Genomic DNA, 23,207 nt, shown 5'->3' with positions numbered 1-23,207 from the left:
GGTGCTTACTGGAGGTACATGGTGGACTAGTTGGACCCAGGGACTCTGAGGATTAAAGGTGACTTAATTCCCCAACTTAAAATGTGCCACAGGGCGTGTTTCCACACGTCACCTCAGGCCCCGTCCCCTCCCTTCTCCACTGTGTAAACAAGCCATGAGGTGCGTTTTAAGGTGGGGAAATAATTCCCCTTCAATCCTTTGGGTCCCTAGGGTCCAACTAGCCCACTAGGTACCTCCACTAAGCACCACAGAGCTGCGTTCCAGAGAGGTGTAAAAAGGGGCATGGCCTAGACCACCTCTCTGCAACGCAGCGCAGTGGCATTTACTTGAAGCACCTGGTGGGCTAGTTGGCCCCCAGGGGCCCTCAGGATTGAAGGGGAATTATTTCCCCAACTCAAAGCACGCCACAGGGCGTGTTTGCACACGTCACCTCAGGCCATGTCCCCTCCCTTCACCACTGTGTAAACACGCCTTGTGGCAATTTTAAATTAGGAGATTAAGTCCCCTTGGATCCTGAGAGTCCCTCGGGTCCAACTAGCCCACTAGGTACCTCCAGTAAGCACCACAGAGCTGCGTTACAGAGTGTTGTAGAAAGGGGTGTGGCCTCTGAACACCTCTCTGCAACGCAGCTCCCTGGCGCACACTGGAGGTTCCTGGTGGGCTAATTGGCCCCAGGGACCCTCAGGATTTAAGCGGAATGTATTCCCCAACTTAAAACGCACCACAGGGCGTGTGCACACATGTCACCTCAAGCCCGCCCCCTTCCTTCACTACTGTGCAAACACACCCCCTGGCGAGTTGTGAGTTTGGGGAATTAATTCCCCTTCAATACTGAGTGTCCCTAGGGTCCAACTAGCCCACTAGGTACCTCCAGTAAGTGCCACAGAGCTGCGTTACAGAGAGGTGTATATAGGGGCTTGGCCTCTGAACACATCTCTGCAACGCAGCTCCCTGGCGCATACTGGAGGTACCTGGTGGGCTAGTTGGACCCCAGGCACCCTCAGTATTGAAGGGGAATTAATTCCCCGGGACTTGGCCCACCCAGGGACTAATTAATACCGAAGCGCAGGAGACCGCACTTCATTTTTTAACATTTTTGCCCGGATCCATGGCTCCTCTGCGGATCCTCCGCGATTTAAAAAAAAAGAATTGTTTTGGTCTTAGGGGTCCTTGTGGGACCCCCTGAGCAGGCCTAGGGGGTTAGGGTGTTTCCACCCTGCCCTTTTTCGTGTTTTGCGCGTTTGTTTTCCTGATTTCTTGTGCCTCGGTTCTACCGAGGCACGAGATGGCTGCCAACACTTCCTGGTTTGGAGTGTTGACAGCCAACTAGCATGCAGCTCGTGATCGGGAGGGTGCGCGGAGGGTGCGCTGATCCTCTGCGGCCATAGATATTTTTTTTTATTTTCTCAGTAACTACTGAATGGATTTACACCATTTAGCAAAAAGGAATCTTTCTGAACCAAGGGCTACCTTTTTGCCAAATTTGGTGTAATTCCGTTCAGCAGTATGGGCTGTAGCCGTGTCTAAGGTTTCCTAGGGGAAATTGCATAGGAAAAACATGTTTTGGGGCCACCCATTTTTCCCGCTTGACGAATCACCCCAAAACTTTCAAGATAGGAGCGGACCGGAGTGCCCAACGAGTCTTGAAAATTGCGAACGATTCGTCAACCGGCACCAAAGTTATTGGGAATAGAATGTTGCGAATTTCCAATGGAAAATAGGTCCTAACTACCTAACTATAACTATCTACTGGCGACCACCAGTAGGTTATATAAATATATATATATATATATATATATATATATATATATATATATATATATATATATATATATATATATATATATATATATATATATATATATCTATATGAGGTATGTAAAGCTCCGAAGGTCCGCAAGTACAGCAGGTGAAGCCACACAGACAAACAGGAACCAGCAAGACCCTCGATGGTGCAATATTTTTGTTTATTTAAGTTTCAAGCTCAGCACCAGTCCGCCATGACGCGTTTCGGCTAGAGATAGCCTTGATCACATGACGACGTCATGGGGGCTGACCACCCATTTAAAGTGCCATCACATGTCATGGAAAGGGAAAAAATACTATTTCCTACTTTTTCACAAAGTTGATAACTGCATAAATGCCGGTATTGCACAGAAAATACAAATCGGTAATAGATGGTTAAAATATCTGTAAAATACATATTCCAAATCCGAATGTAAAACCTCAGTGACCAAATAATATTGTATAAATCGATGGCAACACTATATCAATATACAGTTAAAACCTCTAAAATAAGTATAAATGTTAAAACCTATAAATATTTACATATAAATATTGCCATTTAAAATCCATAAGAACAAAGCACCCTTCGTATGTTAAATGGGGCAACAGTGAATAAATGCAAAAGGATAACAAATAATCCTGATTGTCGCACATTCATGTCGGATCAAAGGAAATAATGCCCAAGTGGGCTATACACTGGCCCTGAGGTAAAAGATGAAATTAAAAATGTGCAAATATACGTAATTAGTGCAAGCATGTCATGATGGCGATAAAGTGCTACCAGAGAAAAGTGCAAGATTGTTGAATCAATAAAAATAAAAAAACTGTTACGAAAAAGGTCAGGAGGGGTCCATGATGCATGTAAGAGTTTCATTCCCCTGGCCTAAACTCAGGTTACAGGACAATCACAGTACTGATGAGAAAGTGCAATGTGCATGTCACATTGTGAGCAGATGCTATAGATAGGTGTGGCAGACCTCCCCAGTGTTGAGCCCTTGCGGTGTCTTGGTATCTAGTAATATAATGTAACGGGTCTCTAGCTTACTCAGCAGGGGCTCTCTGTCACCTCCCCTCCTCTGGGGGGGAACACAATCTATCACAAAATACTTTAGCAAGGAAGCATCTTTCCCATGAGTCTTCTCAAAATGCCTGGCTACAGGATATGAGGGATCTGCGTTGATGATCGCTCGCAGATGCTGTAGAATGCGTTTGTGGACTTGTGGCCTCGTACTGCCCACATATCTTAGCCCGCAAGGGCATTCTAGAACATAAACTGCAAATTCAGATTTGCAGTTTAGTTTTTGCTTGATTTTAATGGGAAACGGGGAAAGTGGGGTGCTCACCTCAGACTTGCTGGTGCCATTTTTGCATGCTTTACAAGTAAAACATTTCAGGAAGCCCTTGCTTTCGTCTAACCAAGATCCCATGACCACCTCTGGGCTGCTAGAGACCAAGCTTTCTTGCATTGACCGGGCTTTGCGATAAGTTATACTAGGGCATTTGGGCATGACAGGGCCGAAAACAGGATCACTAGATATAAGGGACCAATTGTCCTTGATTATTTTATGAATACTTTTGTGAATATATATATATTCGCGCACAAACTCCTGTCTGTCGATCCTTGGTAGAACCAACAGGCACGGACCTCGACCAGACTCACAGAAAGGCTTGAAACGGTAATGTTGTGGAGAAAGCAGTGCAGTTTATTCCATAGTAAACCACAAAATCAAACAGGCATAATGCCTGCCATGACACGTTTCACTCGACACAGCGAGCTTGTTCACATGATACGCCTCATATCTGGGGACCTCACTAAAAACCCAAAATGTGCACAATTGACTGTAAAAACAACCTCACCAAGTTAGCGCACACAGAAGACAGACTAGATAGCAACTCAGTAAGACTGACATATTTACAATCTGAGTAGACATCGATTCATAGACTTCAGAATTGATATACAGTGACCTTTGAAATAATATTAATAATGTGCAAATACACAAAACAGACAATGCCGCAATTTTAGATACATATGAGTGAATAATGTACTAGTCACATCTAAAAAGTGCAAGTGATTTACGTAAAACCAAAGGTAACTAAAGCATGGTAGTAATAATTTGTCATATTTATGTCTTGTTCTATAAAAATACATATCTTACTGTATGTGCAAATAGGCAGAATATTGAAAATTCATTTGGCTAATCGGCTTGTAAATTTCAGAATGAACATGATAAAAACCATAATGAGTTAATCTAGCCATAGGACAGCACAACTTGTCAATAATCATAGTTGCTCAGTATTAAAACTGAAAATGACTAATACCATAGATGTAAAACCTGATTTGTGGAAATGAGAAATAGACACAATTCTTTGTTAGGGTATAAAATGCAAGTGCAAAATGGTCTAAAACTCCCCAGATCACAATAATCAATGTAGGCTGCCTAAAAAAATTCTATTCTCGAAAATTACAGCCAGCACATATGCCTATATTGTAAAAGTATAAAATCTATTCTGTACTGATAACTTACAATAAGAAAGTGCAAAGTGTAACCATAAAGTGCAATGGCAGCTTGAAAAAATCATGTAGGCCTAAATGATTCTAAAGTGCAAGTGCCAAAGTCAATATATAGTTCACAGAAAAATAGGAAATAAAATCTAATCTCAATGACAGTAAAGAGAGCCGACCCGCTAAAAATATGTAACTATGTAAATGCATCTAACTCTCAAAACCGCAGTCTATAAAAGAGTGTAAGAATTCAGAAGATGTGACTGTACTCATGGTTGGAGGAAATGGTGGACAGAATAAGTAACCTGACAATCTTAATGTCTACCTAGAGGAAGTTGTGCATATCCTCGCTCATGTTCAGGCCACTTACCATTCTAGTATCGAGGGAAAAGATAAAATGAGAGTCACGTTGACGGAGCGATTTTTCTCTGTTCTCTCCCCGTCGGGGTATGGGAACAGCCCCTAATACAGTGTATTCCAGGTCTTTCAATTTATTTTGATGCACTAATTTAAAATGCTGGGCAACTGGATAGTTAGGGTCGGAATTTACAATTGCCCTCACATGTTGAAGGATACGTTTATGCACAAGAAGTTTAATGCTGCCTATGTAATCAAGGCCACACGTGCACCTTAGTTTACATATAGCAAATTCCGTGTGACATGTAAGATGTTCCATGATTTCAATTTCTTTCTCACTAAAGGCAGTCACGTGGTGGGTTGCATTTGTCGCAAAGGTGCAAGCAAGACATGAATTGCAGTTTTAGAAACCCATTGTCTTGAGGAAAGTGCTTTTAGGTATGACTTACTTCAGGCATAGGCTTGACTAAGACATCCCTCATAGAGGACACCCTTCTAAAGGTGATTGAAGGTAAAATAGGTAAGATGGAACCCAAAGTTATGTCAGTGAGCGTAATCGGCCATTCTGAATAGATAATCCTACGTATTTTGTGCTCTTGCAGACTGAAGGTAGTAATCAGTCGAATTGTGTGCTTCTCAATGTTGGAAACGGGACCTGAGTTGGTGGTATTTCTATGTATGGACATCAGTAATACATCTCTAGGTAGATTATTTGCTTTTGTCAGAGTTTGGATCATATATATATATATATGTAGATTTATGAAGTAATAAATCAACTTTTTGGACTTCTATGTGGATTGTGGCCTGATTGTCTTATACCTGAGTGCTCGAGAGGAACGCCGTTTTTTTGACGAATATTAATACCGGCTGCTCCGCCGGTTCGAGCCACCCCTACAGAAGGCGAAGGGTTGCTAGCAGGAGCGTGTCGAATTGCAAATATATATATATATATATATATATATATATATATATATATATATATATATATATATATATATATATATATGCAAAATAAGCAAATAACTCTGGGTATTTCTCAAGTTTAGGTGGAAAGCAGCTTCAGTACAGAGCACCCTCAACACCAGTGAAACTCTAAATTTACTCACCTCAAATGTCTGCTTTACTATCAAGTCTTTTGCCATTTCTACAGCGAAGTCTTTAAGCATAGGATTAGCACAGTGCTATCCATGCCAAGCTGTAAAATGGCCCAAGCCTTTTACCACTCCAGGCACAGTATTACAGCTTTGGATTGGTAAAATACCATCCAAGCCAACCTGAAATTAATAAAAGCAGCCCCTGACACGTGGTTTGCTTTCATTAGAGCTCTTCAGAGAGGTATAGCTTTGTCCAGACACAAGGGAGCACCCAGTATAAGTCAAAACAAAACCCTTTCAGGCATAGACTGACGCATAAATTATTTAAGAAACAAGAAGCAGAGAACTCTGGGTAGTTCTCAAGTTTAGGTGGATGGAGTCCGCAGGCTGGAAATGGCCCCTCCATTTAACATTTTTTTTTAAAGGCTGGGCCTTGGGATATGGGGTCCCTAGGACCGAAATTGGCCTCAGGAGGGGGGCCGTGCAGCCCCTTCCTTAAAATTATATATATATATATACATAATTTTAAGGAAGGGGCTGCACGGCCCCCCTCCTGAGGCCAATTTCGGTATATATATGAAGAACCAAGTCCTTATAAACACAAATAGGGCAGAATCCACCCAGCGTTTCACCAGCAGGAACGGACCACAACACGGAAGGTAGAATTTTAAAGTGCAAATTTATTCCTCAACATGCCGCGTTTCGGCTGGTTGCCCCGGCCTTGATCACATGACATGCTTAAAGAACCCGCGTCTTTAAATACCCAGTTGCTCCTTCATAGTCACTCCCAATCAATTCATAGAAGTAGTAGAGAGACTTCAAAAGTAAAAAACATAAGTGAACTTTCCCAACATTATAATTGTTGAACAAGAACATGCAACAGACAAATTTAACAATAAATTAGTAAAAAATCAAGGGCAAGTGCCCAACTTTGATATCCTTGAAATTGAATCAACATATCAAAACTTCTATATAGGAAAAGAGCAACAATTGGGTACACCCTAGTGCAATAAAAACAAAGTAGTGATTACTTGATCTAGTACCCACAGAAATTAAATTGACAAATTCATAGCGGATGCGAACAATATAGTGCATAAAGTTGTTGTCCAAAAGCTTGCCGATATAACATGTTCAAAGATCAATAGTTCAAAACCCAAGACTGCCCAAAAGTTATGTGAGAACCTAGATGAAAAGATTTATAGATTCATATATGTTTCAATCATAGTATTGAATCGTAAAGTAACAAAATTCATTATAGAAGTGCAATAACTACACCCCTACCAGAAACAAAACTAATAAAACTAGGGACCTAGTTAAACCAATAACATTTCACAGTATTAAATGCAATTCATAAAGCTAATTGTATTACAATGATTAAGTCAATCTATACCTAAAATCCATTACTATTAAAACCATAATAAATATACATGAATTAAAACCTTATAATCCAAGTTAAAAAAAATACATGTATACACATAAAGAAAAATATAAACATATTCATTTTGGTTTCATCTAATTAGCAGCAGAAAAGTAAAGACCACCTCCTTACATTTCATTCAAGGATTTATATAACCAAATAGAGAAATAAATAAATAAATAAATACATAAATAGTACTGGCCATGAGAATACATGATTTGGGTATTTATTCAGCAACTATCATTATATACAAACTAATAGCCAGCAATTCATAAATGTATTTATTAAAGGAAATTAACCAAGTCCTCCCCTGTATTCAGCCCATTTGGCATTTTAGTATTTAACCGTAATATATATTGACTTTCCAGTTGGCGCTGTTTTTTCTCTCGATTGCCACCTCTTATGGATTTTGGAACTGAGTCATTAACAAAATATTCAAGATCTTGCAGATTATTTTGATGCACTAATTTAAAACGTCGGGCAACCGGATAAGCAGGATCCGAATTAACGATTGCCCGTAAGTGCTGCAAAATACGATTAAAAACAGGGAGTTTAGTGCTGCCCACATAAGAAAGCTGACAAGTGCATTCCAGTATATAAACTGCAAAATCCGTTTTGCAAGTATAATATCCTTGAATAGTGTTGGGTAAATTGGAGAAAGGATCAACAAACGTCTGTCTGTTGATCCCGAACTTACATGCTCTGCATGAAATGCACGTAAAAAAGCCTTTCTTATTAGTCAGCCAGTTAACAGGGTTGGTTACTTCCGGACTGGTTCTCACCAGAGCATCCTTCATAGAAGGAGCTCTCCTGAATGTGATGGTTGGTTGTGCTCCAAATTCAGGAGCCAATGTCATATCTGTTTTAGGAATAGGCCAATGTTTGCTGACAATTTTCCTAATTGACTTTTCTTGGCTACTGAACGTAGTAATGAGTCTAACCACAGGTTTAGATGTTATCAGTGGTTGCTCAGCTGTATCATCTACGTTCACAACTTCTTGAGGTAATTAATACTTTTTCATTTTAGCCAATGCTGACTGTAAGTCTTTAGGATCATATCCCCGAACAAGAAACCTATCCATAGACTCAGTTAAACAGTTATCCAGGTCTTCCTTTCTGCTGCAAATTCTTTGAATACGTAAAAACTCCCCACAGGGGATGCTTTTAATAAGGTGCCTAGGATGAGCACTGCTGGCATGGAGTATAGAATTGCCAGCTGTGGCCTTTCTCTGTAGTTTAGTGCAAATATTGTTATTCTCCACAAAAATTTCTGCATCCAGAAATTCCACTCTTTTGTTACTAATCTGGGCAGTAAATTCAAGATTCAAGGAGTTTGTATTGATCTTATTAACAAATTCCAACGCAGATTCCTTAGAACCCTTCCATATAACACAGACATCATCAATGAATCTCCACCATCTGATGACATGCCTAGAGCACTCATCTGCGTGGGCCCGCGCTAGGACGTGCTTCTCCCACCAGCCAACATGTAAACATGCATAGCTAGGGGAGAAGCACGCCCCCATCGCAACTCCACGCAGCTGCTGATATAGTTCTTTATTGAATAAGAAAAAATTGTTTGTCAGGCAGAGTTCTGTCATACGGAACAACATTTTGTTATGTTCATTGAAACAAACATTTCTGTCTGATAAGAAATGTCTAGTAGCATTCAAACCATCCTGGTGGTTTATACTTGTATAAAGGGAACAGATGTCCATCACTAAAAAAGTGATATCCATCTTCCCATTTGACCTCTTTTAATTTTTCCAGGAAATGACCTGTGTCCCTAATGAACGATGGAAGGTTGGTAACATAGTCATGGAGAAAGAAATCTACGTATTTTGACATAGCCTTCAATAAACTACCTTGGGCAGAGATAATTGGGCGCCCCGGAACCGGGGTAACTTGTTTGTGAACCTTTGGCAATAAATATAAAGTAGGAGTAATAGGGAATGTCTGCCGACGGTCCTCTATAATAAACCCCAACTCTTCTGAGGGACTGAAACTTGGAGGCTCATGTGTTGACAATGATGGCTGATTTACATAATTGGGAATGGATTCCACACTGCTTGAAAGAGGACTTTCCTCAGAATTAGATGCCGTGTCAAAGCGCCGATTGACAGAGACTAAAGGTGGCTGATTCTTGTTACTTGCCAATTTCTTCGCATTATCAAAACGCTTCGCGAATGTGAATATACGGCCAGTTTCATAATCGCGCTTGTCACGCGCAAATTTTGTGACCTTCCTATTCATTATCACACTCTCATGCTTATCCAAGCGCTTTTGAATTTCATCTCTACCCTTCTTGATAATGTCTTTTTGATCCAAAGCATCCAGTTCTGCAATTAATGAATCAATTTGAGCCACGATCTCATGTCTGTCAATTTCAGCATATTTTACTAAAATGCAGACCATGTTCATAGAAGCTTCTAAATTGTTCGTGGCCCACTCCTGTAGCATAAGGGGGTTTGGGTTCTCAACACCAGAGTCCCTAATGGACTCAACATGATTGAGGACCTGCACAATTTCTTATAATAACTTTTCACTTTTTCGTGCAGTTTGTCTTTCTGATAGGCAGGTTCCAGTATCCATCATTTTATACTTGCACCTGACCCATTTACTCTAATGCATGCTAGTTCTTATGTAATGTTGATTTCTCTTCATGTTTATATAGATGAATTTTTCTAGCATATGCTGTTTCTAAAAAATATAATAATAAAAAATGTATGAATTTGAGGTTTTCAGTTCAGGAGCCTCTGTTTTGCTGCTACTCATTTTGATATTTCTGCTTTTTTTGCACACTAGGAGATTATTACACAGCACTTTTTGCACTTTAGACCATTATTGTGCAGTTTATGCTCCATAGGGTTTCTATTCTTAGAACTATAGGTGTCAACCAGATATTGGTATTTATCTATTCAGGCCATTTCTATAATGTGTCCTTTGGTATATGCACTGGGATTTTATATGGACTCATATTGCATAGAGGCACTGTTTATTTATATCATTTTGATTAGAATATGTCAAATGTCTGTGTTTTCTCCAAACTGAATTGATGATTTGTTATTCTTTGGATTTTTTGTCACATGACTCATTCATTTTGTTCGTCAGGCCAATATTAGGGAACTTGCCGTAAATTAACTTCTCCATTTTGGGAGTGGCCTGATCCTCGTATGTGCAATATAAATTCTAGTACTTATGACTATTTTGTCCACATACAAGTCAAATCTGCACTTTAGAGGGATCTGTATGAATTGTGTATATGAAAAAAACAATTTCTTAAAATAGCATTCAGATTGGATACATTTTAAAATGAAGCTACTGCATATTTGTTGTTTTGCCACAGTCTGTTGTTTATGTTCACTGTTTATATTTGTTGCCGGCCAGTTTATTTTTTACAGCTGGTTGGGCTTTTAAAGCACTTTAAAAATGCAATGTCTGTTGGGGCGCGTCATGTGACCAAGCTCCCTCGTGGAGTGAAACGCGTCAAGGAAGACACTCGTCTTGCTATGCTTAAATAAATTAGCAACACTGCTTGCACCTTTATCCTGTATGGTGGTCCGTGATTCCAAGGATTTTTGAAAGAGCTCCGCACCTGCATTCGTCCACCTATATATATATATATATATCCTCCAACACTTCCGGCACAAACAGTCATCAAACCAGACTACGGCGACACCGTTCCAGTAATCAAGCACGCTTTATTTAGAAAATATCAGGGCTGGTACGCGTTTCGACAGGATCCCTTGTCTTGTATATATATATATATATATATATATATATATATATATATATATATATATCTATATATATATATATATATAGATATATATATATATATATATACATATATCAAATAAATAGCAGCCGCAAGTCTCTGCTCAGGGTACGGCCAGCCAATCATAGTTTTCCTGTTGACACTATTCGCGATTCATCACAAATTCTCTGTGGCCATGGATATACAAATTTGGATTTACTTTAATTTTTTGACAACTACTTAACAGATTTATACAAATAACTGAAAGAGCGATCTGCGTAACCAAACCAACCTTTCTGCCAAATTCAGTATAATTCTCTCCATCGGTTCGGGCTATAGTCGTGCACTTGACGGATTGCCCTGAAACTTTCCATGCACAACAAGACCTAACTTTATACTTTAAAAAAAAAACATTCCGTGAAGGTTTGTCAAATGGCACCAAAGATATAGGCAAGTCAAAAAATGCATGTTCTATGGAAACATGGTCCCATCTATAACTACTTACTGGCAGTATGTATACTTACACACACATATATGTGTGTGTGTGTGTGTGTATGTATATATATATATATATATATATATATATTCAGCACATGGGGTTGTCCAACAAAGTAAGCCACACTCGAGTCAAGGTCTGCTTTCCCCAACGCCTTTATTGGTATGTACAGATGCGTCTATCAGTCAATTAAGACACCTGACGGCAGCCCGACGCGTTTTGGGGTTATCACTTTATTAAGAGCTTTACACAGTCAGTAGAGCACATGGCCATTTGTAGCCCCCACGTTCTGCTAATATATGTAAATATATATGTGTGTGTTTAGATATATATATATATATATATATATATATATACACACACACAAACACATAACTGATTATTTGAGAGACAACATAGAGTCCTTGAAATGTAAAAAATTCAAAGAAAGTTCTTTTTATTATCACAGATGAAAGATCAATTGGACATTATTCTTCAAACAAAACAATACATGACCCCCATGATTCTTCATAAAGAGTAATTGATGACAGCCAACATGTGTTTTGTGAGTATTTGCTTCTACAGGGCTCAAATATAAAATTCTTAAAAAATTATTCACTCTGCTCAATAATTTTACTTTCCAGTTGAAGAACTCTCACTTGTAAATACAAATGGAACTATCTTGAGTGCCTTGCTCCAAAATATGTATCCCTCTTGATAAGAGTATCTCATTCTTCAAAGTTATACATCCTGATAAAAGCACTGTAGTGTTATAGAACAAAGTGACTTATTGCTTTTCAGTGACTAATATTTCTATGAAATTTAAGTTGTCTCTCAGATAATCAGTTATAATTTGTTATTGGTTAGATAAAGCTTTGTCACTGGAAGATAACCTTTAATCTCAGATTTTAGGGCCAGTCAAGATTTCCATTACCTATTCAATGTATATATATATATACTTACATTCAATAGGCAATGGAAATACTGGAGGTAACAGGAGGGCTTGTTAGCCCCCAAGGACTCCCTGCATTCAAGGGGTCTTCAGCCCTTAACCTGAGGTGTTCCAGGAGGAGCGTTTGCAGAGTGGTGGAGAAAGGGGGCTGGGACTCCGGTGACCTCTCAGCACTCCCACTGTGTGGGACTTACTGGAGGTAATAGGAGGTGTAGTTGGCCCCCCAGGACCTTCAGGAGCCAAGGGGACTGCATCCCCCAACTAGTAGTGCACCAGGAGGTGCGTATGCAGAGTGCTGGTCAAAGGGGGCGAGCCACCGCGACTTGCCAGACCAGATTTTTTATTTTTTAATGGTTCTATTAGGAGATAGGGGCCAGATGGCTCCCCTTCCCCGGGCCAATTTCTGCCCAAGGGCCCAATTCCCCGGGGCACAGCCTTTTTAAAAGGTATTTTATTTTATTTAAGGAAGGGGATAGCGTGGGTCCCCCTCCCAGGGCCAAAATCCCATCCCCCATGGACCAGCCTACCTGTAATAGGGAAGGGGGACAGGCGGCCACATCCGATTTCGGCCCTGCGGACCCCATTCCCCGGGATTTGCTCTTTAAAAAAAAGAAATTATTACTGTTAGGGAGTGTGGGCCAAACAGCCCCCATCCCTGGGCCGAATTTGGCCCCAGGGATCCCATCCGCGGGGCCCGGCCGTTTAGAGATGGGGAGAGGGCACCATGGCCCCCCACCCCACACTCAATTGAGCCCTGGGCACTCCATCCCTCGGGCTCCCTATTGTGGGTGTCCCAAGGCCACCAGTGACCTGTGTTGGGGACTGCAGGGGGAGCCTCAGTGCCCCCATCGCCCAGGCTGGTTCCCCACCTCCTGCGGGAGCTGGTATTGCTTTGACAGCCCCCTGGCTGCTAAAACGCAGCGTCCTGTCTGGCAAAACAATGTTTTTATTCGTTTCTCTATACGCATATTTGTGTGCAGAGAATCAGATGAAAACTCCTCTTTCTGCCAGCCGGAGCTGTTGGCTGCCCCCACCAAGCAAAGGCAAACTGCTATGTCCTGGGGAGAAATAGCAGGACTCGGCCCTGGGGGGACGTGGTCCCCAGGGCCATCCATGGCTCCACACATTTTAATACCTAGCGCACGGAGTCCGTGCTTGATTTTGAAAAAAAAATGTGGTTATGAATTTCATCATTTCGCTTCAAGTTGTTTTTAAAAAATATGCTTTTTTAGCCTGTTGGGGGTGCTCTGGGACCCTGAACCAACTTAATCGGGTCAGGACATTCCTGCCCCCATTTTATTTTGGGACTGGGCTCAAGCTGAGCCCCAAAATGGCTGCCAACACTTCCTGGGTAAAGTGTTGGCAGACAATCAGAGCTCTGCCTTTCCCTGCACGAGCTGGTTATGTTTCACAAAGTCGTCACAGCCAGAGATATCTCTAACTGTATTTTCTTACATTTCTCAACAAGTACTGAAGAGATTTACACCAAAAAACAAAAAGCACAATCAGGTTAACTAAATCTCCCTTTCTGCCAAATTTGGTGTCATTACCTTCTGCAGTTTGGGTTGTAGACATGTTCAAAGGTCCTATGGGAGTTAACATGGGAAAACCTACTTTTTTTTTTACACCCCTATTCCTCGGCCCTCGCTTGACAGATCACCTTGACCGCCTCTCTCTCTCTCTCTCTCTCTCTCTGTATATATATATATCAGAGTCAGAGACATTAGAAATATCTTTATCACTTTTGAAATTTTGCAACCCCACTTGGGGACAATCAATTTGCAATGCCCGTGTGTATTTACATATTTAACACAAACTGTATTTCATTTCCACTGTTATTTTGCAAACCGCTACAAAATGCTTAACAATCTGAAGATAACTTTCTGTCAAAATGTTATTCTACCGAAATGTTACTTGTAATGTTTCTCTATGTCTATGACAAATTGAAACCACTGTACCTTTAAAAATGTAAACTCACTTGCAAAATCTTCGTGACATTCTGAAAGAAGATGGGGCGCTCCGCTCCGCTCCTTCCCTCAAAGTTTCGGGGTGATTCATGAGGTGGGGGCCTAGAAAAAAGGGGGGTCCCAAAACGTGTTTTCCCCATGCAATTTTCCATAGGGACCTTTAGACAAGGCTACAGCCCGAACTGCTGAACGGAATTACACCAAATTTATCTTAAAGGTAGAATTTGGTTCGTAGATTGTGCTTTTTGATAAATGGTGTAAATCCGTTCAGTAGTTCCTGAGAAAATCAAAAGTAAAATCATTGATATATTTGCGAATTTGTACCATACGCGTACCGTCCGAGGATTATAGGTGTACCATTACGAGCACGAGCTGCATGCCAATTGGCAGTAAACTGTCTGTCAACACTCCAAACCAGGAAGTGTTGGTAGCAATCTTGTGCCTCGGTAGAACCGAGGCACAAGAAAGCAGTGAAAGCAGTGAAAGAAACGCGAAAAACACGCAAAGAAGGACACGGGAAGCCGGCAGGGACCGTGGGGGGCTTTGGGACCCCCCCACGGTCCACAACGGAGTGGGCCAGCCCCGGGGGATGGGGTACACGGGGATACAAGTGGCCTGGGAGGGGGGCCACTCGGCCCCCTACCAAAAAAAAAAAGAGTTTAAAAAATGGCCAGCCCCGGAGGATGGGGTCCCTGGGGCAGAGTAAGGCCTTGGGAGAGGGGCCACGCGGCCCCCTTCCCGATTTTTTTTTAAATTAAAATTGGGGGCCGGACCTGGATGATGGGGTCCCCTGGGCCAAAAAAAAAAGGAAAAAGAATTGGGGCTACACAGCCCCCTTCTTAAAAGTAAATTTTTTTTAAAAACGGGATCGGGAGGAGGCCATGCCCCCTCCCTGCACCTCTCTGCAAACACGCCCCCTGGATAGTTTGCAGAGGGGGAACTAATTCCCCTTGCATACAGGGGGTCCCTGGTGGCCAACTAGCCCACCAGGAGCCTCCAGTATGGGCCACATGAGAGGTGTATAAAGGGGCATGGCCTCAGAACACCTCTCTGCAATGCAGCCCCCTGGCGCATACTGAAGGTTCCTGGTGGGCTAGTTGGCCCTCAGGGACCCCAGTATGCAAGGGGAATTAGTTTCCCCTCTGAAAACGCGCTAGGGGGCTGTGTTGCAGAGAGGTGTAAAAAGGGGCGTGGCCTCATTACACCTCTCTGCAACGCAGCCCCCTGGCGCATACTGGAGGTTACTGGTGGGCTAGTTGGCCCCCAGGGACCCCCAGTATGCAAGGGGAATTAGTTCCCCCTCTGCAAACGCAGCAGGGGGCTGAGTTGCTGAGAGGTGTAATAAGGCCACCCCCCTTTTTACACCTCTCTGCAACGCAGGCCCCTGGTGCATACTGGAGGTTCTTGGTGGGCTAGTTGGCCCCCAGGCACCCCCAGTATGCAAGGGGATTTAATCCCCCAACTTAGAACGCGCTACGGGGCGCGTTTGCACAGTGGTGAAGGTAGGGGGTGGGGCTTGAGGTGATATGTGTGCAAACATGCCCTGTGGCATGTTTTAAGTTGGGGAATTAATTCCTCTTCAATCCAGATGTCCCCTAAGGGCCAACTAGTCCAACAGGTACCTCCAGTAAGCACCATAGAGCTGCGTTGCAGAGTGTTGTAAAAAGGGGGCGTGCCCTCTGAACACCTCTCTGCAAGGCAGCTCCCTGGTGCATACTGGAGGTACCTGGTGGGCTAGTTGTCTCACATGGAACCTCAGGATTGAAGAGGAATTAATTCCCCAACCTAAAACGCACCACAGGGCATGTTTGCACACATGTCACCTCAGGCCCTGACCCCTTCCTTCACTATTGAGCAAAATATTCCTCTAAAATCAGCCGAACTACGAATTCCGATTTACTCACCTGCTATCATGAGAGACGTCAGTGCTGCATCTTTGAGCCCAGTAAGGACCCTGAAAAGTAAATCTAAGCATAATTACAGTAACTTGAATTTCCTTCCATAGGCTAACATTGTCTGGTTTCACTTGGAAATTCTTCTAAGTGTGGAGTTTTGGAACTTTAAAAAATTCCTCAAAAATCAGCCGAACTACGACTTACAATGTACTCACCTGTTATCAGGAGAGACCTCAGTGCTGCATCTTTCAGCCCACTACTGATCTTGAAAAGTAATTTTAATTGTAGTTACAGTAACTTGAATTTCCTTCCATAGGCTACCCTTGACTGGTTTCACTTGGAAATTCTTCTAGTGTGGAGTTTTGGAACTTTAAAAAATTCCTCTAAAATCTGCCGAACTACGAATTCCGATTTACTCACCTGTTATCAGGAGAGACCTCAGTGCTGCATCTTTCAGCCCAATACTGGTCCTGAAAAGTAATTCTAACCATACTTACAGTAACTTGAATTTCCTTCCATAGGCTAACATTGACTGGTTTCACTTGGAAATTCTTCAAAGTGTGGAGTTTTGGAACTTAAAAAAATTCCTCTAAAATCAGCCGAACTACGAATTCTGATTTACTACCTGTTATCAGGAGAGACCTCAGTGCTGATCCTGAAAAGTATATCTAATCATACTTACCAGTAACTTGAATTTCCTTCTATAGGATATCATTGCCTGCTATATAATATATATATAAATTACAAAAATATAAAATAAAAATAAAAAATATTACAATTTCAATATTTTTAAAAACATTTTTTTTCAAGTTATATTAAAAATATGTAATGTAATTTAAAAAATAAAATATCTAAAAATAATCACTTTAAAACAATGTAGTAAATCAGTAAAAAAATAATGTAACAATTAATACATTTAAAAATTATCATTTACAAAACCTTTGAAATTCACTGAAAAAACCATAGGTTTCAGCCACGCTATAGTTAGGAATTAGCATTTAAAAAACCTTAGAAATTCAATGAAAAAACAGTGATGTCATCAGTGATGTCATGAGTGATGTCACTGACCATGTCATGAGTGATGTAATATGTGACGACATCAGCAGTGCATTGCGGGCGAGCAAGTTATAGTTAGCTAAACTAACTATAACGGGGGAATTTCAATGATTTTGTATGAGTCAAATGTCCAGCTAACTAAAACATGTGTGAAACCTATGGTTTTTTTCAGTTAATATATATATATATGTATATCCATTGCAAAAATGCTCCTTCTGGAGACCCCTCGCCTTCTTCAGGGTGGCTCGCTGCCGGCGGAGCAGCGGTATTCAATATGATCCACAAACGGAGTTCCGACGAACACTCAGGTCAGAAAAAACACAAAGGGTCCAGGTCTTTATGCCAAAATGTTGAGGTTTATTTCAGTCATAAACCTTGTCCTGCCGCGTTTTGCGCTCCACAGAGCGCTTGTTCACACAACAAATATAGTGTAAAGTTCATGCTTAAAAAACATTTGCAACGTCAATACATAATCCTAGAAAGCAGACTGAGCCACATAGCGCCATTTTAGACAAGTAAAACATAGGTACTGCGTTATCCTGAGACAAAGGGCCTCATTAGGATGGCGGGCGGACTTTGCCCGCCCGCCATCCTCGTGGTAAATGGGACCGACCGCCATAAGGGCGGGGGTCCCGTGGGGGGGATTAGGATGTGCCCGCCACAGTGGCGTGCACATCCTGTATTTTTAGTATTGTGGCGGGCAGTGCTCTCTGCACCGCCCGCCACAATACTAAAAATGCTTTGCAGCATTTACATAAACAAAGCAGCAGGCACCGCGCGTTGCCTGCCGCTTTGTTTATGTAAATGTGGGGGGTACCACAAGTACCCCCGTGTGCATGTTCCCACTCCGCTTCGGAGTGAACACCGCATGCTTTTCATATGGCCATGTCTGAACTGGGGTGGTGTGGAGTGCAAAAAAACGATGGATTTAGGCCCAGATCTCTGTACTGGGGTGAATGTATGACATTGTTTTGCATTCTGTCCATCAACTGTTGTTTTAGCATTTGTCACCCTGAGTGGGATGGGTATGCTCAGACGTGAGTCCCATGCTCTCCACACCACTGGAGTCAAGCTATCATCGCTGAAGACGGCTGATAGTCAGAAACCGGTCCTAGGATGCTTGATTCCGGTCCAGGAAAGACATGGCTTGGCAGTTCGGGCTGGACTGTTCTCATGAGGCACAGGGTCAAGGCTGATTTGCATATGGCCATGTCTGAACTGGGGTGGTGTGGAGTGCAAAACCACGATGGATTTAGTCCCAGATCTCTGTACTGGGGTGAATGTATGACATTGTTCTGCATTCTGTCCAGCAACTGTTGTTTTTGCATTTCCCTTTGCCGCCGCGGAAAAGCATGAAACACAGCCCATGTTAATATGGCTGGCGGTGTCTAATAGACACTGCCACCATATTAATCATTTTCCACCCCGGCCGCAAGGCGACCGGAGCGGAAAACAGGCGGGCGGTGTTTTCTCCCGCTGCGTCCCCCCCGCCATTGTAATATGGTGGGGGGGAATTCAGGGAAGGATGTCTGGCGGATTGCCCAATGTAGCCCAAAGATGGCCACCAGAGACAAAAAAAAACAAATGTAGCCCAAATATCAGCCAGATGTAGCCCAACTATAGCCCAATGACAGAATGTCCCAGAGTGTTCTAAAGAACAACTAGAGCACTAACAGTCTTACTTATGACAAAAGTATGGCACACCTGAAGTCATCTTGATTGGAATAAAGTGTTAACACTTAAAACATTTAATTTGCAAAGGAACAAAATGAGGGGGTTCATTTTGCCATAGAAATTATGATTAGTGCTGAAGAAAGAAAAATTAGGGCACATTTTGAGTGACTTCTCAAATCCTCTTATATTTCATTAAAAAAATTCTGATATGCAGTCTCCCAAGATGGCCACCAGAGACAAAAGAGCCCAAATGTAGCCCAAATATCAGCCAGATGTAGCCCAACTATAGCCCAATGACAGAATGTCCCAGAGTGTTCTAAAGAACAACTAGAACGCTAACAGTCTTACTTATGACAAAAGTATGGCACACCTGAAGTCATCTTGATTGGAATAAAGTGGTAACACTTAATACATTTATTTTGAAAAGGAACAAAATGAGGGGTTTCATTTTGCCATAGAAATTATATATATATATATATATATATATATATATATATATATATATATATATATATATATATATATATATATATATATATATATATATATATATATATATATATATATATATATATATTCACTGAAAAAACCATAGGTTATAGACCATATATAGTTAGGAATTAGCATTTACAAAACCTTGAAAATTCACTGAAAAAACCATAGGTTATAGACCATATATAGTTAGGAATTAGCATTTAAAAAACCTTTTTTTTTTTTACTCACACAAAACCATTGAAATTCCATATATAGTTTGTTGTACTAACTATATATCGCGCACCCGCAATCCACTGCTGATCATGTCACATATTACATCATTCATGACATGGTCAGTGACATCACTGATGACATCACTGATGACATCTCAAATGACATCACTGATGACATCTCAAATGACATCACTGATGACATCTCAAATGGCATCACTGATGACATCATCCAGCGACTGTGTTTCTATAAACTTTAAATATGTTGAAGATCATTTTCACAATCCTGGACTAGTAATATCTTACCCTTCTTGCTCACTCATGTTCTACATTTCCTATGACACTGATACTGCTTACTATGAAGCAGACTTACACTACCTCTATGACTACTACAATTATTTAATTTTCTACATCACTTTTAATCACAAAGCAATATAAAACAGTAGACAGCATTGCAGACTTACATTCCCTCTACTCCATGTTTTGATTGGCTGCTTGAATTAGCTTATAAAAAGAAACAGTTTTTCTGAACTCATTCAAAGTGCAGTTATTTTTCCATGACGTCAAGTGTTATGGTAAGAAGTTATGTCTCTGTACTACACTTATCCTCAAGGCCAAATCGTGTAGGAACCTCTTGAAATTCCTCAGAGCACATCCCGAGATTCTTTCCCTAAAATTTTGGTTTTAAAAACACCAGGTAAGAATTTTTAAGGTCATACGGCAATTTTTTTTTGAAAATTAAAACAGAATCGTTGCAGAATGACCAGCCATTTCTAGACTTTAAATAAGCTGTGTAATGTCCTGATGTTATTGAAGGACCGTCATGATATATAATTGCTGCAGTTACAAAAGTCCTTTCTGATATTGACAACTGTGAAGCCACAAAATCTTTAATTAAAGTTGTCAATTTTGTTCCATCAGGCCTACATCGTTGGAACATTAAAATGACATACTGGCCATATGTTCGTATAAATAATGTTGACATCATTTCAGATTTACATTGGCTACATTCCATGTTGTGATCAGCTGCTTTTACTAGCTTATTAAAGGAGACTGATTTACTGTCTGGCAAAGTTAAATATATAAATGTTTCTGAGTCTACACTAGTAGTACTTGATACCCTACAGTTCTCGCAGTCATGCTGCCATTGATAAGAAAGCCCAAACAGGTGATCTACATCTACACCTTCAGCATGCAATACATCAAGCATATACATTAAAAACTCCTGACAATCTTGCTGAATATTTTGAGAGAATTGTGTTTGACCTGAACATCTGTCTAACAGATTTCGAATTTCAGACACACTTTCTATTTTTGTTCTATCAGTGCTACATTTCTCTAACACAGAATTTAACAAACTGCAAAATCTTTGATCAGAATTGACCACAATCTCTTCTTTTACATTTTCTAGAGAAAACAAAACATTAACCACTACATTAGCATAGCAGTTGACACCAGAACTGTTTTCAAATTGAAAACCAACAACATCTTCAACAGAATCCTTTTTGTTTCTGCTTATAATTTCAGGTTCATCGACTTTTCGTCTTTTTGCTACAACCTCCCTAGTATTGGTCACATTTCTTCGTTTCCGGCCTACCACACGTTTCTCAAACAAAGGATATTGAGGCAAATGTGGCGCATACTCTCTTCTTAACCTATTGTATTCCTTAACACAATCTAGATCCGCACAAATGTTTGTGACATCACACTCAATCAAGTACAATCCCGATAAAGTTCTAACTCGTGACAATGCCACATATGCCATACCCTCCTTGAACACAGAACTGCCAATATTCACCAATGCACTGTCTACACTTAAACCTTGCGATTTATGGATTGTCACCGCATATGCCAAGCAAACAGGAAACTGCTTACGGCGAACATATAAGTCTTTTACAAGCAAAAATCTAGCAGAACAACGACCAATTAGCTGTACTTCCTCAATGCCATCAAATTTAATTTAAAAAAATTCAATTCCATCTCTATTTCTGTATTTCACAAAATCAACAACATTACCCATTGATCCATTTACCAGACCTCTTTCAACATGTAAATTCCTTCTTAAAATTATACGGCAGTTTAAGCACACATTCAGAGTCTTTTCAAAACCTGCAGTTTTAGATATAGTCTTCTCTAATGAATCCAATTTTGTTTTCAAATTCTCAGACAAAATAATTGTTGATCCCATATGCTCTACTCTGTCAATAGCTTCCAGTTTCACAATCTCTTGGTTTTCTAAATGCAACATTTTGTTGTTGAAGATGGCACATTCTGCAAGAGTTGGCATCAAACATATTCCAGATTTCTTCTCAGTAATTTTCTGAAAAATATTCTCAGGCACAACGTCTTGTTCTGGATATAAATTTGACAGTAATCGTGCATGTAAAGCTTCTTTCCCATGCTCGGTCACTTTTCCAATTCTAACATCTTGTAGAATATTCTTGTAAACTTCATCCTTCGCCTGACGCATATTTTCATGCAGTTCAGCATAATTGAAGTTTAACCATATATTGACGTTGCCAATGCTCCCTAGGCACTTCCTGGTATCTTCATGCGTGAGCATTTTGAACACAGGTTGTCCTTTCACTGGTGTCAGCTGCAGAAGATCTCCGAAAACAATGATGTGTTTGCCACCAAATAACACATCATACTCCGTTTTGAGAACTTCTTGCATTCTCAAATGCACAAAGGCAAGCATGACATTGGAAACCATGCTTACTTCGTCAATGATAAGAAGTTTCATTTTCCTCAAGACTCTTGAAACTTCACAACAAGCATCTCCAGATAGCTTGTGATATTGTAATTTGTTGTCATGCTCCACTGGCAGCATCAGTAAACGATGTAAAGTAATCCCTTTAATGTTATGTGCTGCCAGCCCAGTTGGAGCGGTAACAACACAAGACAGCGGTGATTCAGTCCTTTTCTGCAGATAAGATGCAATTGCTTTAATCAGAAAACTTTTTCCAGTTCCCGCTTCTCCACTCACGTACAGTCGGACAGGCTTCAACGACGTACATGAGCACTCTTTCTTCTCATGACTTAATACATGATCAATTTGCTTGGTAACTTCGTCATATATTTTCCTCTGCTCAACGTTGAGTTGTCTTTCCAAGTCTTCTAAGTTAACCGCATCCTCCTGAGCATGTGCCATGGCTCTTTCCACTTCATTCATGGCAGTGGCAGCTTCATTTTCGATAACAGGTCCTCCTAGTGGATCCTGACTCAATGAAACAGAACTCTGACTGTCCTGAGAACTGTCTCTGGCAATCTCGGCTGCAATCGTTGCTTCCTGCTCGATTTCCGCATCCAACATTTCTACATATTTGGGAAAAGCAGGACATTCTATGGTCTCCTTGGCGGCAGTGAAAGAGTCTTCGTAACAGAGGAAATCTCCAAGCAGTTCCTCTTCTGCACGCCAAGGCTTGAAAAGTTGCAAAAGTGCTAAATAGAAAAACTCCTTTTTTTCAGGAGATTCGCCACTCAATTTTCGATGGTTTACCAAGTGGCATTTTCTTTGCTTGACCAGACATCCCTCACTTCCAATTACAGCATACACTCCTTTCTCAGTATC

At 40.9% G+C, this 23,207-nt stretch overlaps 1 protein-coding gene across 2 annotated transcripts in view; it reads left to right on the top strand.

The window, feature by feature from the left end:
• The window catches only part of LOC144822502 (solute carrier family 13 member 2-like), a 375,313-nt gene that overhangs the window by 59,235 nt on the left and 292,871 nt on the right, over nucleotides 1-23,207 (top strand). The gene's annotated exons all lie outside the window — the stretch shown is intronic.

This window comes from Lissotriton helveticus, chromosome 3_1, assembly GCF_964261635.1.
Source record: "Lissotriton helveticus chromosome 3_1, aLisHel1.1, whole genome shotgun sequence".
Lineage (NCBI taxonomy): Eukaryota > Metazoa > Chordata > Amphibia > Caudata > Salamandridae > Lissotriton > Lissotriton helveticus.
Note: the sequence above shows the minus strand (reverse complement) of the source record. Positions and strands in the feature narration are given on the sequence as shown.